The 15851-nt window shown below is 40.4% G+C and overlaps 1 protein-coding gene across 1 annotated transcript in view; it reads left to right on the plus strand.

Annotated features, from left to right (window-relative positions):
* Positions 1-15851, plus strand: part of ZFHX3 (zinc finger homeobox 3) — a 930873-nt gene that overhangs the window by 86134 nt on the left and 828888 nt on the right. The gene's annotated exons all lie outside the window — the stretch shown is intronic.

Here is a 15851-nt window from a genome sequence, read left to right on the forward strand (position 1 = left end):
CCTGTTCCAGTTTGAATTCATCCTCTTAAACATGGGAGACCAGAACTGCACACAGTATTCCAAGTGAGGTCTCACCAGTGCCTTGTATAACGGTACTAAAACCTCCTTATCTCTATTGGAAATACCTCGCCTGACGCATCCCAAGACCGCATTAGCTTTTTTCACGGCCATATCACATTGGCAGCTCATAGTCATCCTATGATCAACCAATACCCCAAGGTCCTTCTCCTCCTCTGTTACTTCTAATTGATGCATCCCCAGCTTATAACAAAAATTCTTGTTATTAATCCCTAAATGCATGACCTTGCAGTTATCACTAGTAATTATCATCCTATTACTATTACTCCAGTTTACAAGGTCATCCAAATCTTCCTGTATGATATCCCTGTCCTTCTCTAAATTGGCAATACCTCCCAGCTTTGTATCATCCGCAAACTTTATTAGCACACTCCCACTTTTTGTGCCAAGGTCAGTAATAAAAAGATTAAATAAGATTGGTCCCAAAACTGATCCCTGAGGAACTCCACTGGTAACCTCCCTCCAGCCTGATAGTTCACCTTTCAGTAGGACCCGCTGTAGTCTCCCTGTTAACCAATTCCTTATCCACCTTTCAATTTTCATATTGATCCCCATCTTTTCCAATTTAACTAATAATTCCCCATGTGGCATGGTATCAAACACATTACTGAAATCTAGGTAAATTAGATCCACTGCGTTTCCTTTGTCTAAAAAATCTGTTACTTTCTCAAAGAAGGAGATCAGGTTGGTTTGGCACGATCTACCTTTTGTTTAACCATGTTGTATTTATGTCCCATTTACCATTGACCTCAATGTCCTTAACTATTTTCTCGCAGGCCTACATGGGACTACTCACACACTTGCATTTATGCAAGTGCTGAAGTTCACTGCTGAATTGGGGCTTTATGCTCTATCACTCCCTGGTGTATAAAATATTTCTGCATATGCAGCTCGGAATTGAATTGGCTTCCTTTTGGGGGGCGGGAGAGTTATATTGAAAGTTCATGTCACATCCAGGTCTCTTTTGGCATTACTGCTTTCCATTTAATTCCTTCCATTGACTGTTTCTTATTGTTTTCCTCAGATATATTAGCTTGCATTTATCCTGGCTGTATCTTACTTTATCATCTGCCAGTATTTCTACATCTCTGTATTATTTCTTTCTTCACTGGTATTTCCAATATCTCCCAATTCAGGATCTTCTGTGAATTTCATAAGCATGTTTTCTACCCTCTCATCCAGATAATTAAAAATATTAAATGAAACTGGTTTGCCCCACTGTTTATATCCCCACAACTCTATACATTGCTACTTATCATTAGCCTTTCATTACTCCCTTTCAGCCATTTTTCAATCAATTTGAGAGTGCTCATAAAACCCAACCACAGAATGTGATCTGTAAGTATGTTCTGAACATCGTTATTATATGGAGCTAAGGAAATACCATCAAAAAGTGTTATTTACCCCTTTGCGTAACAGAAGAACCAGGGATCACCCAATTAAGTTAATAGGCAGCAGGTTCAAAACAAACAGAAGGAAGTACTTCTTCACTCAATGCACAGTTAACCTGTGAAACTCCATGCCAGAAGATATTGTGAGGGCCAAAACTATAACTGGGTTAAAAAAAGAATTAGATAAATTCATGGAGGATAGGTCCATCAATGGTTATTAGCCAGGAGGGTAAGGGATGCAACACCATGCTCTGAGTGTCCCTAAACCTCTGATTCCCAGAAGCTGGGAGTGGGTGACAGGGGATGAATCACTCGAAATTGCCTTGTTCTGTTCATTCCCTCTGAAGCATGTGGCACTGGCCACTGTCAGAAGAGAGGACACTGAGTGAGATGGACCACTGGTCTGACCCAGTATGGCCATTCTTACCATTCTCGTGGCTCTTTTCTGAACCCTCTCCAGTATTCAATAGGAAGTGTAGCTGTTGCGGGCTAATGAAAGCACTGTGCCTATGAGTGTCTCTCTCTCAGGAGGGTTATTCATACTGCCTCTGCTAAGGCACTTCTGTCTTAAAGTTGTTTTTTTTTAAATTTCTGCTCTCCTTTCAATTTATTATTTATCTGTATGTTTTTCCTAAAAAGGACATACAGGCAAGGGCTACTCGTGTATGGGATTTGGCTACACTGCTTCTAAATTCTTGGGCATGATCTGCCTTGCCCATAGCATCGCAGCACACAATAATAGACTGGTACAGGGTGCAGTGCAAAGGATGTTCCATATGTCATGGGTGGTTTCTCTTCTCTCTCATCTTTTAACTCTTCTTCATTATTTGCCATTTTAGGCACAATTAATTACTTTTCTTTGAAGGACCCAGAGAGCACAAAGGTTCTGAGATGACCCTAGGAGATTCAGGTCTCTCCAAACATAGGAATACCCAGTTCCTTGCTTAAATATAAAAGTTAATTAATATTTTCTTTTGTTATTACATAGTGTTGTGGGGTTTTAAAAAAAAATACAAGGAAAAATCTTGTGCCTGAAGATGTATTGAGCTGTGGTTTGGCCATGAGCAGGGTGTGCACGCTTTTTTTTTTATTGCTATTCTAGTAAGGCTAGTGCTTGTCTTCACATTGCCTAATTTTAAGGTAGCTACATCTTTACAACATACTGGGCAGAGAAAACCAAAGCTTAAAGCATTTCAGGCAGTACCTGTCTCAAAATGTAGAAGTGGAAAGATACAGTGTAATGTGTGCTGCTGCGGCTTTAAATTTTCCAATCTCTGGAGCTCAAATATGCTGGGTACAGTGGTTTAGTTTTACATCTGAGTCTCTTCTTTTCTCCCACTGAGCAGGCAAAAACTGGTATGAAGCACAGAGTTTTGTTCACAGTTCCATCGGAATGTCCTGTCTATGATGAGTGACATACATCAGGAGAAATAAATTTGCACCTTTTTGTGAAATGTATAGCAGGTGTGCGGCTATGAGAAACTGTTGTTTAATATTAGTGGAACAATAGCTGGATGTCTCTATTAAAGTCCTGTACTCACAAATGTTACTCACACACTCTAGGGCACCCACCTTTATCCTTCCATGGGCTCAAGGTGTAACCTGGTTAATTTACGTATCCCTACCTTTTCCCAGATCCTAGAGCTCTGGGCAAAAGGCACCTACCTACCCATACCCCATTCGTAGGGCGCAGGGTGTAAATGGGGATGGGGTCTTTTAGCAATGAAAGAGCCTTACACAGTGGTATCCTTAACCTCTATTTATTAACAATGACCAAAACAGAATGCACACGCTAAGCATACAGTGCTCACGACTCCCAATAAGGCAGATGAAATTGTCGTGGTGGTCAGTCAGAATCAGGTCGTCCAGAGATTCCAGTTTCTGCATTATATAATTGGCAGGGTGTTGAGGTCTGACAGCTCTGATCTTGGGCTGTGTCCTGAAGTTGGTTCCAAAGAACTTCCTTTTGGATTCCAGTTTATATAGTGAAACTTGAGTTCTGCTTAGCTGTACCTTAGCCAATCATTTTACTAAAGTATTACAAAATAGTTCTTTGACTAATCCTAACATATTGCAAAACCATACCCCACTGCCTTTGTTGATTTAAACCTTTCAAAATTAGTTATGCAGCAGACAAAAACAATTAAAGAACCAGACAGAAACTATTTAGATAAACAATAGAGAAGTAGGGACCATAAAGGCAAAACAATAAAGAAATATAGATTTCACAATCAGAACTGTTGATAGGTGATTTCCTGCCAGACAGAATGCTGTCTAACAAAGTTTTCTTTAAACATCTTAAGATCTGTTTCTTTAACTGGTGATGGTGGGTGTTATTAGGACAGGAGCGCCTTCTTAACAGCCTGATGTTACGTTCTTCTGATATAATTTAGAGGGAATGTGAGGATGTGAAGTTCTGTTTCTTGGCTTATGGCTACTGCTGTCCTAATGTAGCTGCAGAAAAAGGTCTCAGACCTTACACAAAGATGGAAATTTTATTTTACAAGAAAATAATTCTTAAGTAGAAATACTTTAAAATTTCAGGGCCAGATGATAATAGGATTAGTCTTTACTTACATGGTAACTATACTGAGCATACTCAGTAAATACCCTGTAACTACATAGTAATTACAGGTATTGCTAGATTAGTTGGTAGTCACTACTAGTAGATCCAAAATTAATTATGTCATTTAAATTGACAAAAAAAAGTCGCATTTGTTTTCACTAATTGTTGAGTATCCATTTTGTGATGTCTTTGGCAAAACTTCATGGTTTACCTACACCTTTCTGGTTGCATGTCATTATTTTTAGCTCTAGTTTTTTTGTTTAAAAAGAGTGTTGCAGTAATCATGGTAATACACACACCTTTGCTACCCACATGAGTTTGTAAAGACTGTCAGTAAACAGCAAACAGGGAATTTTTAAAGGATAACCTGAAATAGTTCAATTTTACTAATTAATCATTAAATCTATACTTAAAAGCGATCTTTATCTGACTTTGTGTTTAGACATGTCAGAAAGGAGTGTCTTTGGGTAACAGGGAATCCCAGGGTGGAAGTTCAGGAGAGTACACAACAGCCATTTCTGGTTTTGAAAGAGCATCAACAGTGAGTCTGAAGGAACATCTGCACTGCAATACAAAACCTGTGGCTCCGAGTCTCAGAGCCTGAGCCTGTTGACTCAGGCTCATGGGGCTTGGGCTGCGGAACTAAAAGTAGCAGTGTCCATGTTTGGGATCAGGCTGGAGCCTGGACCCCAGCCTAGGCCCGAACATCTACACTGCCATTTTTAGCCCTCCAGCCGTGTCCCGGGTCTTTTAGTATGGTGTAGATACACCCTGAAAGGCAGATAGTGGGGTTAGCCTGACCTGTATGTACTAACACGTGGAGAGCAACATCACATTATCCAGTTAGTCTCCCCTCAAGCACTCTGTCACCAGACAGAATGATGTAAAGAGGTTCCTGAAATGGAGTGAAAGTTTTCTAAATCTGTAAAAATAATTAACTATTCAGTTCATCAATAAGACACCGCACTTCATGTGCGATCCAAAGACAACAGAATAGAAAGGTGCTATTGGTTCTCCTAGATGGACTGTCGTATACTTCCAGCTCTGCTAGACGATTATATTTAGTGTGCTTTAAAAAAAAGCAATTGAGTACTTCCTGGGAGCAATTTAAAACTGAATTCTATTGAACCTGCATCTCCTCCACATGCAAGGAAGAGATTTATAACAAAATTATAATGAGGAGGTTCCCCCCATCTTTCATTGTTCAGTGACAGAATAGCTTCTGAATGTGACAGTCCTTCTCCCAGATAATGTTCAGACTAACATAATGTTCAGCAGAATAACTCTACACTATTGAAGTTATTACACTATGTAACAACAGCAGCAGGTTTGATGTAATAATCACATAAGATACACGATCCATTTGGAGAGAGTATTTCTCTTCTAGCGGATTAATATTGAGACATGAACATGAGGAAATTTTGGTGTGGATGGATCACCTGGTGCCCACTGCTAACACTAAAGCAGAATGCTCTGGTGTGTATATGGAAAAACTCCTGTTTTTGAACAAAACGGTTAAAATGACAAATGTGAGCAGAGTAGATACCAGCAGGAAAAATGTAAGTCACAACAACTACCTGTTCTCTGACTGTTAAAAGAAATCGAACATACCAATTGTCCTGCTGGCTTGACAATACTGTGGACTGATTCTCCATACTGGCCAAACTCAGCCTGGTGCAAGGAACAGGGATGTGTGTGAGGGTAGAAGAAGGTAGTTTTATGCCCCCTGTATGCGTCCTCTCTTCTGCAGCTGGCTGGAGGCTGTTTCAAATCACAGATTAGAAAAGCTCCAGATCTGCTCTGACTTGCTCCTGCTTGTCAAGAGGCTGTTATGGCAACCAGAAATATTAGTATGGCTCAGGCCACGCTCCTTCATGGAGGTAGAAGGGGGAGGCGGGGAACAGTGGTGGGAGAAGGTTGGGAATAGTCGTACTACATCACCTTGGGACTTGAGGCTGGGGGATGGTTGTGCTGTTTTACAGCCCCTTTGAGTTGGTGGAGTGGCACAAAGGGGCTGCCAGAGAAGAAAGATTCGTGGCCTATGTTTTCCTGGGATGAGAGAGACGTGCTTTGTAAAGTGACCAGAGGGCGTGTTCTTCAAGCTGACAGAACTTTAGGTGTCATGGAGGGTCTTAGGCTTCTGATAGAGAACTGCTCCACCCATCAAAGTTCCTTCTTGTTCCATCCATGTAGCATTCATTGGGGGTGGTCTGGAAGAATGTCTGCCCTTCTCCCTACTGAGGGGAGGCACCTCAGTGTGGGCTGCCTGAAGATGGGCTAGAGCTATGGCCACTACAAAGCGATGGGGGAAGGGCACATAAAGGACTCTACCTAGACCAGCTGTCAATTCATGGTTAAAAAATGTGACACACTTCTGTTCAACTGTCTAAGGATTCCAGACTCAATAACAGAAAGGGATAGAAGGCTGTACAAAGAAAAACTGCCCAGGTTTAGAGATAAATGTCCTTAAGTGCTAATGAGCTAGAAAGAGAAGTGATATGCCTACTACTGAGGAGAGACTGAAGAATTACACATTCCCAGGGAGACCCTCTCGAATGAGACTGAGCCCGAGAGGCTGCAGTCTGCTCAGGATAGTGAAAGAAAAGGTCTTTCAAATATCAAGAAACGTATTTTATAACCAGAAAAGTCCATGATGAATGGGGTAATAATATTCCACCCTGTCTATAAAGATAAGTGGTATGGACATTATTGCTTATTTGGACACTGGAGCAACTGTATCACTCATTTCTGAGAGGTTGTCAAAAAAAATTGAAGGGTTTAAATATATGACCTTTTACAGGAATTACTTCAACAATAGCTTATTCTACTGAGTCAACTACAGTTGGTGTTATAACAAAGAATTTCACGTTGAGAAATGCAAATGAGTTCCTAATTGTGAGATTTAATCCAGTGTGTGCTGGGAAATAATCTTCTAAGAGTTTGGTGCCTGCTAAAACGTTGTGGGTTCCTGCTAAAATCAAACACACAGTTCCAAAGTTTAAAATATCAGGAGGGGAAAAAAGAGAAATAAAATAGAGGGGAGGGGGGAATCGAGATTAAATGGTCTTTTTTAATGCAGATGCTGCTGGTAATGAAAGAAAAGGCTTTTCACTTTGCAGGCATCAGACAGCGAAATCTTTTAGGTCTATTGGGTCCAGATTTTTAGTGAGCTTTCATTAACGTGCCTTGAAAAATTATGGGAGTACTCATTTGCATGCACAAAATTCAACATCTGTGGATACAAATCAGGTAATTGCTTATCCAAATACCATTGTTTGTGAGTACGGTTATACAGTGTGTGCACACAAACAGGTGCCTGCAAATAGGCATTTTAATTGAAGCCCAGGGAAACTGTAGCCTATATTCTGCCATCTTCCAGCTAAAGACTGAAAAGGAAAAAGACTCTTACAGAGAAGGGATAATATAAAAACTAGCAAGTTCTATGTATTTATCCAGATATGTATGAGAGACACACAAAATCCTATACTGCACGAAATAAGGATGCTTTTTTCTTTTGACGATACAATGTGAAAGAACCAAGGAAATATCTCTGGTGGGTGATGATTGCCTTGTGCACCTTCAGCTGCTGAAGGAGATGTTTAAGATTTGCGGAACAAATTGTTTATTAAAACAAGTGGTTTGGTCCCTCATTTGTTGTCTGTGGGTTTTGCCAGCTGTATAATATCTAAATCCTTGGGTAAACTCCAGCTTTAGATGAACTGGTAGAATTAAATGATGTCACCTGAAAAAATCAGTACTCATTGACAGCCCCTTGGATTTTCTCTGTCAAAGTAGGTATGGGAGTTCCTCAGTCTTATCCAAAGGCTACTGGGAAATGCATTTAGATAATGAGTGCAAATTAGTAACTACTTTTGTACATCAGAAGGGATCATAGAATCTCGATGGCATGCCCTTTGGATTAACAAATGTGACTGGAGTTTTTTATAGATTAATGAATACTGTCTTACAAGGATTAATTTAGAAAAAATTCTGTTGTCTGTTTATGTGATATCACACTAATATTGTCTCATTATTAAAAGCATTTGTAATGCTACTTTTAAAAGAATCTTAAAATCCAGTGCAGCTTGTATCTAAAGTAAGCAAATTGCCAATGAAAATTAATTTCCTGGGACATCAGGCCATAATTTTAGAAATGACAGGATATCCTACAGGAGGTGAAAGCAGTGACATTTCGATTAAAAACCAGAAAGATATAAAATTAACATGGCACACGTTAAATTGATTAAAAGCTGGCTAACTGATAGGTCTCACAATGTAATTGTAAATGGGGAATAATCATCAAATGGGTGAGCAGCTAGTCTGGTCCTGCAAGGATCTGTTCTCGGCCCTATGATATTTATCATTTTTATTAATGACCTGAAAGAAGATATAAAATCATCACTGATAAAGTTTTCAGATGACATTGGGAGAGTGGTAAATAACGAAGAGGACAGATCACTGACTCAGAGCAATCTGGATTGCTTGGTAAACTGGATGTAAGCAAACAATATTTGTTTTAATCTGGCTAAATGTATGCATCTGGGAATAAAGAATGTGGGCCATATTACAGGTTGGGAAACTCCTGGGAAGCAAAAAGAGGAGGAGTACTTGTGGCACCTTAGAGACTAACAAATTTATTTGAGCATAAGCTTCCGTGAGCTACAGCTCACTTCATCGGATGCATTCAGTGGAAAATACAGTGGGGAGATTTATATACATAGAGAACATGAAACAATGGATGTTACATACACACTGTAACGAGACTGATCACTTAAGGTGAGCTATTACCAGGATGAAGTGAGCTGTAGCTCATGAAAGCTTATGCTCCAATAAATTTGTTAGTCTCTAAGGTGCCACAAGTCCTCCTTTTCTTTTTGCAGATACAGACTAACACGGCTGCTACTCTGAATCCTGGGAAGCAGTGACTCTGAAAAAAACGTGGGAGTTATGGTGGATAATCAGCTGAACATAGGCTCTGAGTGCGATGCTGTGGCCAAAAGGGCTAATGCAGTCCTTGAATGCTTAAACAGGGGAAACTTGAGTGGGAGCAGAGAGGTTATTTTACCTCTGTATTGGGCACTGGTGCGACTGCTGCTGGGATAATGCATCTAGTTCTGGTGTTCACACATCAAGAGAGATGCTGATAAATTGGAGAGGATTCAGAGAGGAGCCACAAAAATGATTAAAGGATTAGAACACCTGCTTTACAGTGATATACTCAAGGGACTCAATCTGTTTATTTTAACAAAGAGAAGGTTAAGGGGTGGCTTGAGTAAAATCTGTAAGTAACTATGTGGGGAACAAATATTTAATAATGGGCTCTTCAGTCTAGCAGAGAAAGGTCTAACATGATCCAATCGCTGGAAGTTGCAGCTAGATAAATTCATATTGGAAATAAGGTGCACATTTTTAACAGAGAGAGTGATTAACCATTGGAACAATTTATCAGAGGTTGTGATGGATTCTCCATCACTGGAAATTTTTTAAAATCAAGATGGGATGTTTGTCTAAAGGACAGGCTGTAGGAATTATTTTGGGGAAGTTCTGTGGCCTGTTTTATATAGACTAGTCTAGATTATCACAATGGTCCTTTCCAGACTTGGAATCTATTAATCTGTTCAATTGTAAGAGATCCTCCATTGTTAAAAGAGATTAGATTATTTCTAGGAGGGATTTGACCATTTAAATTTGCACAAAACCTGCTCCTTTTATGTAAACTCCACAGCTGAAATAATCTCTTATTATTCTGGGGAAGGATTGATACTGGGGAGTGAGTAACACCTGTTAGAAAATATCCAACATTGAATCTCTGCAATTGTTTCTGGGGCTTCCAGGGATGGAATCTGCAGTTGAAGAGTTTAAAGTAGTGGAAATCTCACAGCTGCAAAAAGAAGCTATGGCATCAGAGAGTACTGAAGTTTAATCCAAGTTAAACCAGAACATCTGGGGGGGGGGGGTAGGAAAAAACAAGGGGAAATAGGCTACCTTGCATAATGACTTAGCCACTCCCAGTCTCTATTTAAGCCTAAATTAATAGTATCCAATTTGCAAATGAATTCCAATTCAGTGGCTAAGTCATTATGCAAGGTAGCCTATTTCCCCTTGTTTTTTCCTACCCCCCCCCCCAGATGTTCTGGTTTAACTTGGATTTAAACTTGGAGAGTGGTCAGTTTGGATGAGCTATTACCAGCAGGAGAGTGAGTTTGTGTGTGTATGGGGGTGTGGGGGGTGTGAGAAAACCTGGATTTGTGCTGGAAATGGCCCACCTTGATTATCATGCACATTGTAGGGAGAGTGGTCACTTTGGATGAGCTATTACCAGCAGGATAGTGAGTTTGTGTGTGTGGTTTTTGGGAGGGGGGTGAGGGGGTGAGAGAACCTGGATTTGTGCAGGAAATGGCCCAACTTGATTATCATGCACATTGTGTAAAGAGTTGTCACTTTGGATGGGCTATCACCAGCAGGAGAGTGAATTTGTGTGTGGGGGTGGAGGGTGAGAAAACCTGGATTTGTGCTGGAAATGGCCCAACCTGATGATCACTTTAGATAAGCTATTACCAGCAGGACAGTGGGGTGGGAGGAGGTATTGTTTCATATTCTCTGTGTGTATATAAAGTCTGCTGCAGTTTCCACGGTATGCATCCGATGAAGTGAGCTGTAGCTCACGAAAGCTCATGCTCAAATAAATTGGTTAGTCTCTAAGGTGCCACAAGTCCTCCTTTTCTATTTTCAAATAAGTTATCATCTGAGGAGTGCTAGACAGAGAACTAGAACCTTGTTTTGTACTGCAAGACAGCCAAAAACTATCCAGTATCTGACGTTATCTATCTGGGCATTATCAGTGTACTTTTGGAGCACTAAGCCATAAGAGCCAACACAGAATAGAATAGAACACTAAATGGAATAGAATAAAATAATAAATGGAACAGAATGGAACACAGCCTAGTTCTTGCACAGACATTCCTTTTCTCCATCTTCTAAAGGAAAACATGTGAATAACCCCAGGGACTGAGGCAGGTTAGGTTTCATCACACAGCTGAATAAGTCCCTTGTGAAATTAGGTCCCTTTCCCCCCTTCCCCCCCCCCCAAAACCGAACGCTGAGGAAATTCCAAGGTAGTGCCAATGGGGAGAGAAATGACATGTTGGGATGTGCTATAGTCACCCCATGACCCATGAGATCTCCCAAGGTGAATCTAAGTTATCTGCTACAGCATTTAAAGTGTTGATAGAGAGGATGTATTAAATAATGACAGGTTTCAGAGTAACAGCCGTGTTAGTCTGTATTCGCAAAAAGAAAAGGAGTACTTGTGGCACCTTAGAGACTAACCAATTTATTTGAGCATAAGCTTTCGTGAGCTCACTTCATCGGATGCATACTGTGGAAAGTGTAGAAGATCTTTTTATATACACACAAAGCATGAAAAAATACCTCCTCCCACCCCACTCTCCTGCTGGTAATAGCTTATCTAAAGTGATCACTCTCCTTACAATGTGTATGATAATCAAGTTGGGCCATTTCCAGCACAAATCCAGGTTTTCTCACCCCCACCCCACACACACAAACCCACTCTCCTGCTGATAATAGCTTATCTAAAGTGACCACTCTCCTTACAATGTGTATGATAATCAAGGTGGACCATTTCCAGCACAAATCCAGGGTTTAACAAGAACGTCTTGGGGGAGTGGGGGTAGGAAAAAACAAGGGGAAATAGGTTACCTTGCATAATGACTTAGCCACTCCCAGTCTCTATTCAAGCCTAAGTTAATTGTATCCAATTTGCAAATGAATTCCAATTCAACAGTTTCTCGCTGGAGTCTGGATTTGAAGTTTTTTTGTTGTAATATAGATTTGTAATAAATATGTGTGAGATATTCCTACCTACATGCCTCCAGCTTTCACCCTGACCACACCATACGATCCATCGTCTACAGCCAAGCTCTGCTATACAACCGTATTTGCTCCAACCCCTCAGACAGAGACAAACACCTACAAGATCTCTTTCAAGCATTCTTACAACTACAATACCCACCTGCGGAACTGAAGAAACAGATTGATAGAGCCAGAAGAGTTCCCAGAAGTCACCTACTACAGGACAGGCCTAACAAACAAAATAACAGAACGCCACTAGCCGTCACCTTCAGCCCCCAACTAAAACCCCTCGAACGCATTATTAAGGATCTACAACCTATCCTAAAGGATGACCCAACACTCTCACAAATCTTGGGAGACAGGCCAGTCCTTGTCTGCAGACAGCCCCCCAACCTGAAGCAAATACTCACCAGCAACCACATACCACACAACAGAACCACTAACCCAGGAACCTATCCTTGCAACAAAGCCCATTGTCAACTGTGCCCACATATCTATTCAGGGGACACCATCACAGGGCCTAATAACATCAGCCACACTATCAGAGGCTCGTTCACCTGCACATCCACCAATGTGATATATGCCATCATGTGCCAGCAATGCCCCTCTGCCATGTACATTGGTCAAACTGGACAGTCTCTATGTAAAAGAATAAATGGACACAAATCAGATGTCAAGAATTATAACATTCATAAACCAGTCGGAGAACACTTCAATCTCTCTGGTCACACGATTACAGACATGAAAGTTGCTATATTACAACAAAAAAACTTCAAATCCAGACTCCAGCGAGAAACTGTTGAATTGGAATTCATTTGCAAATTGGATACAATTAACTTAGGCTTGAATGGAGACTGGGAGTGGCTAAGTCATTATGCAAGGTAACCTATTTTCCCTTGTTTTTTCCTACCCTCCCCCCCCCCCCCCAAGACGTTCTTGTTAAACCCTGGATTTGTGCTGGAAATGGCCCAACTTGATTATCATACACATTGTAAGGAGAGTGATCACTTTAGATAAGCTATTACCAGCAGGAGAGTGGGGTGGGAGGAGGTATTTTTTTCATGCTTTGTGTGTATATAAAAAGATCTTCTACACTTTCCACAGTATGCATCCGATGAAGTGAGCTGTAGCTCACGAAAGCTTATCCTCAAATAAATTGGTTAGTCTCTAAGGTGCCACAAGTACTCCTTTTCTTTTTGTATTAAATAATGTTACTGCTGGAAGGTGTTAATGGAGCCCATCAGTCACAGATCTACGTAAATTGATTGTCATACCCTTCATTCAGGCTAAATGAGGGAGCAATTAAATGTCCCTTTGTTTAGTGATAGCTGAAACAATAGAGGCCACTGCCTAAGGCATGCCTAATGGCCAGCATGGCAAGCAAAAGGGCTTCCTCGGAGACTGATTGCAAATGCAGGGACTAGAGCATTAACTGGTTGAAGCTGTGTATAAAATCATGACTGGTGTAGAGAAAGTAGATAAGGAAGTATTGTTTACTACTTCTCCTAACACAAGAACTAGGGGTCACCAAATGAAATTAATAGGCAGCAGGTTTAAAACAAATAAAAGGAAGTATTTCTTCACACAACGCACAGTCAACCTTTGGAACTCCTTGTCAGAAGATGTTGTGAAGGCCAAGACCATAACAGGGTTAAAAATAGAGCTAGATAAGTTCATGGAGGATAGGTCCATCAATGGCTATTGGCCAAGATGGGCAAGGATGGTGTCCCTAGCCTCTGTTTGCCAGAAGCTGGGAATGGGCAACAGGGGATGGATCACTTGATGATTGACTGTTCTGTTCATTCCCTCTGGGGCACCTGGCACTGGCCACTGTCGGAAGACAGGATACTGGGATAGATGGACCTTTGGTCTGACCCAGTAGGGCCATTCTTATGTTCTTTTGTGTGCCTGCATGTGGGTGGGTGAAGGAACCAAAAAGCCAGGAGAGAAAGCCAGCAGGTAGCAGAAAAAGTAGGGGTGCATGGACTTGGGAGGAATCCAAGAGACAGAGCTTCTTTTGGGCAGGGTACTTGCTGAAAAGGCAGACCTGGATTTCTGAACAAGAAAACTGCCTCCTGTTGTAAGTTTCTACTCTTGTTCTGGGAAACAGGATCTTGTATACATGCTTCGTAAATAAACAGGATTTAACCAAAGTAGTACCTGACTCTATTATCAATCTCTCCTCTTAATGAAAACGACCTGGCAATGCCCTGAATGTTGGCTTAACTGTTCGGGCTAAAAGGGGCAATTGAATCAAACAAACATGAAAAAAAGAAATGTAAGATAACAACAAAGATCACTTTGTGAATTCCAAAGCCACAGAATTCAACCTGAATCTTTCTTTTTCAAAGCAGAGACAGTAGCCCTTGAAACTACACAGTGCAGTTACATGCAATCATTGTTTACCAGAGAGAGATGAGAGCTTTCTGTCTTTTATATTCCTTCTGTAGATTTAACACGAAGAAGGAAGCCTTTATTTAAAAATGTGAAGCTGTACAGGAAACCTAAGCCTTCTAAATTTCTCTCACCCACTGTAGCAGCCAAAGCATGTGAATTACAGGCACATCCATCCAAATTTCTGTTTGAACGCTGAGGGTGATGTTCAAAATCCTAGGACAGACTACCAAAGAAATGTATAGGAGACATTTCTTGCATTCCAGCCCCAGTACGGAAAGCAGCAAATCTCTCCCCAGCATTTCCTCACCGGGCCTGTTGACTAGTATGCATTTAAATGTAAGCTGACATTGCAACAACAAAAATCTTAACATGAAATCCAGTTTAATTGAGACATAGCTGGGAAGAATTAATTAACAAGCTATTTGAGATGGAAGGAAGCTTTCCTGAGTCTTATCTAGCTCATGCCAAAGCATTGATTGGTTTCATTCTCCTCACACCATCCTCATCGATGGGTATCCAGTTTAGCCCATTAGGAAACCTTGAAATCTACAATTTCTAGTTGTGTTTTGGTAATTCCTTCCATATAGCTCCCATTCTCCTGACAAATACACATTTTTATGGGCTGAGGCAGCATGAAAGAAGTTTGCCATAGTAATGCCTTCCTGGATATATATTTTGTACCCAAAAAAACATTTTAAAGATAAACACATACTGTTTCAACAAAGGAATAAAGAACTTACTATTTCAAGACAAAGCCACCTGCTCTTTGGAATTTTTTTTTACCTATTCTGTGTGTCAAACTGAAAAAAAAATTTAAATTTTCACGCTAATAAAAGTACTGTTTTTGAAAATTAGATGCTTTGGGTACCTGTTGATTTGTAATTAACTTTTGTTTTAATTATGTACCATTTGAAGCTAACATAGTTATTTTTCCTTCAAGGGATTACAGCTAGTTGCAATGCCACTGTCTTTAAAATCAGGGACTGTTGGACAATTCTAAAAATCATTGTCTTGTGAAAACAATTCTGTTGTGAAGTAATCTGGTAGAGCTTTTTCACTGATAATCTTTATAAACGATACTGATTTTACTATTTCTGCTTTTGTAGCTAGGATCCTGGTATTGAATAAGTTTAGTGATTTCTGCTTTCTTTGGAGAAGTTCAGAGGGCTGTAGTTAGCTGGAACTGCTGCCTCTTCCTAATAAAGTACCTGCTTATTGTTATGTATTTAAATAAGCTGTTTCTTTTCTCAATTATCAGTTTTCCTCAGAAGTCTGTAACAGCTCCATTTTACCCCTCCATATTTTGATTTTAGACAGCTGCCAGAATTAGTATTTTGTAGAGCTCTGAGCTCATGGAGTGCAATGTAATGCAGAACAATTGTTCCTCTATTTTTGAAATTGTGTAGGGATGGAGTTTGAATACCAACTGAAAGGAAGAGCCTTTTGTACTGAGTGCCAGTCTTATTAGCCAGCTGGATATCCTAAAAAGGTTTCTATTGGCAGACAGCCTGCGTGAAGGCAAGTCAGAGGGGAACGCGCTGCTGATT

The sequence above is a fragment of the Caretta caretta genome, chromosome 12, assembly GCF_965140235.1.
Source record: "Caretta caretta isolate rCarCar2 chromosome 12, rCarCar1.hap1, whole genome shotgun sequence".
Lineage (NCBI taxonomy): Eukaryota > Metazoa > Chordata > Testudines > Cheloniidae > Caretta > Caretta caretta.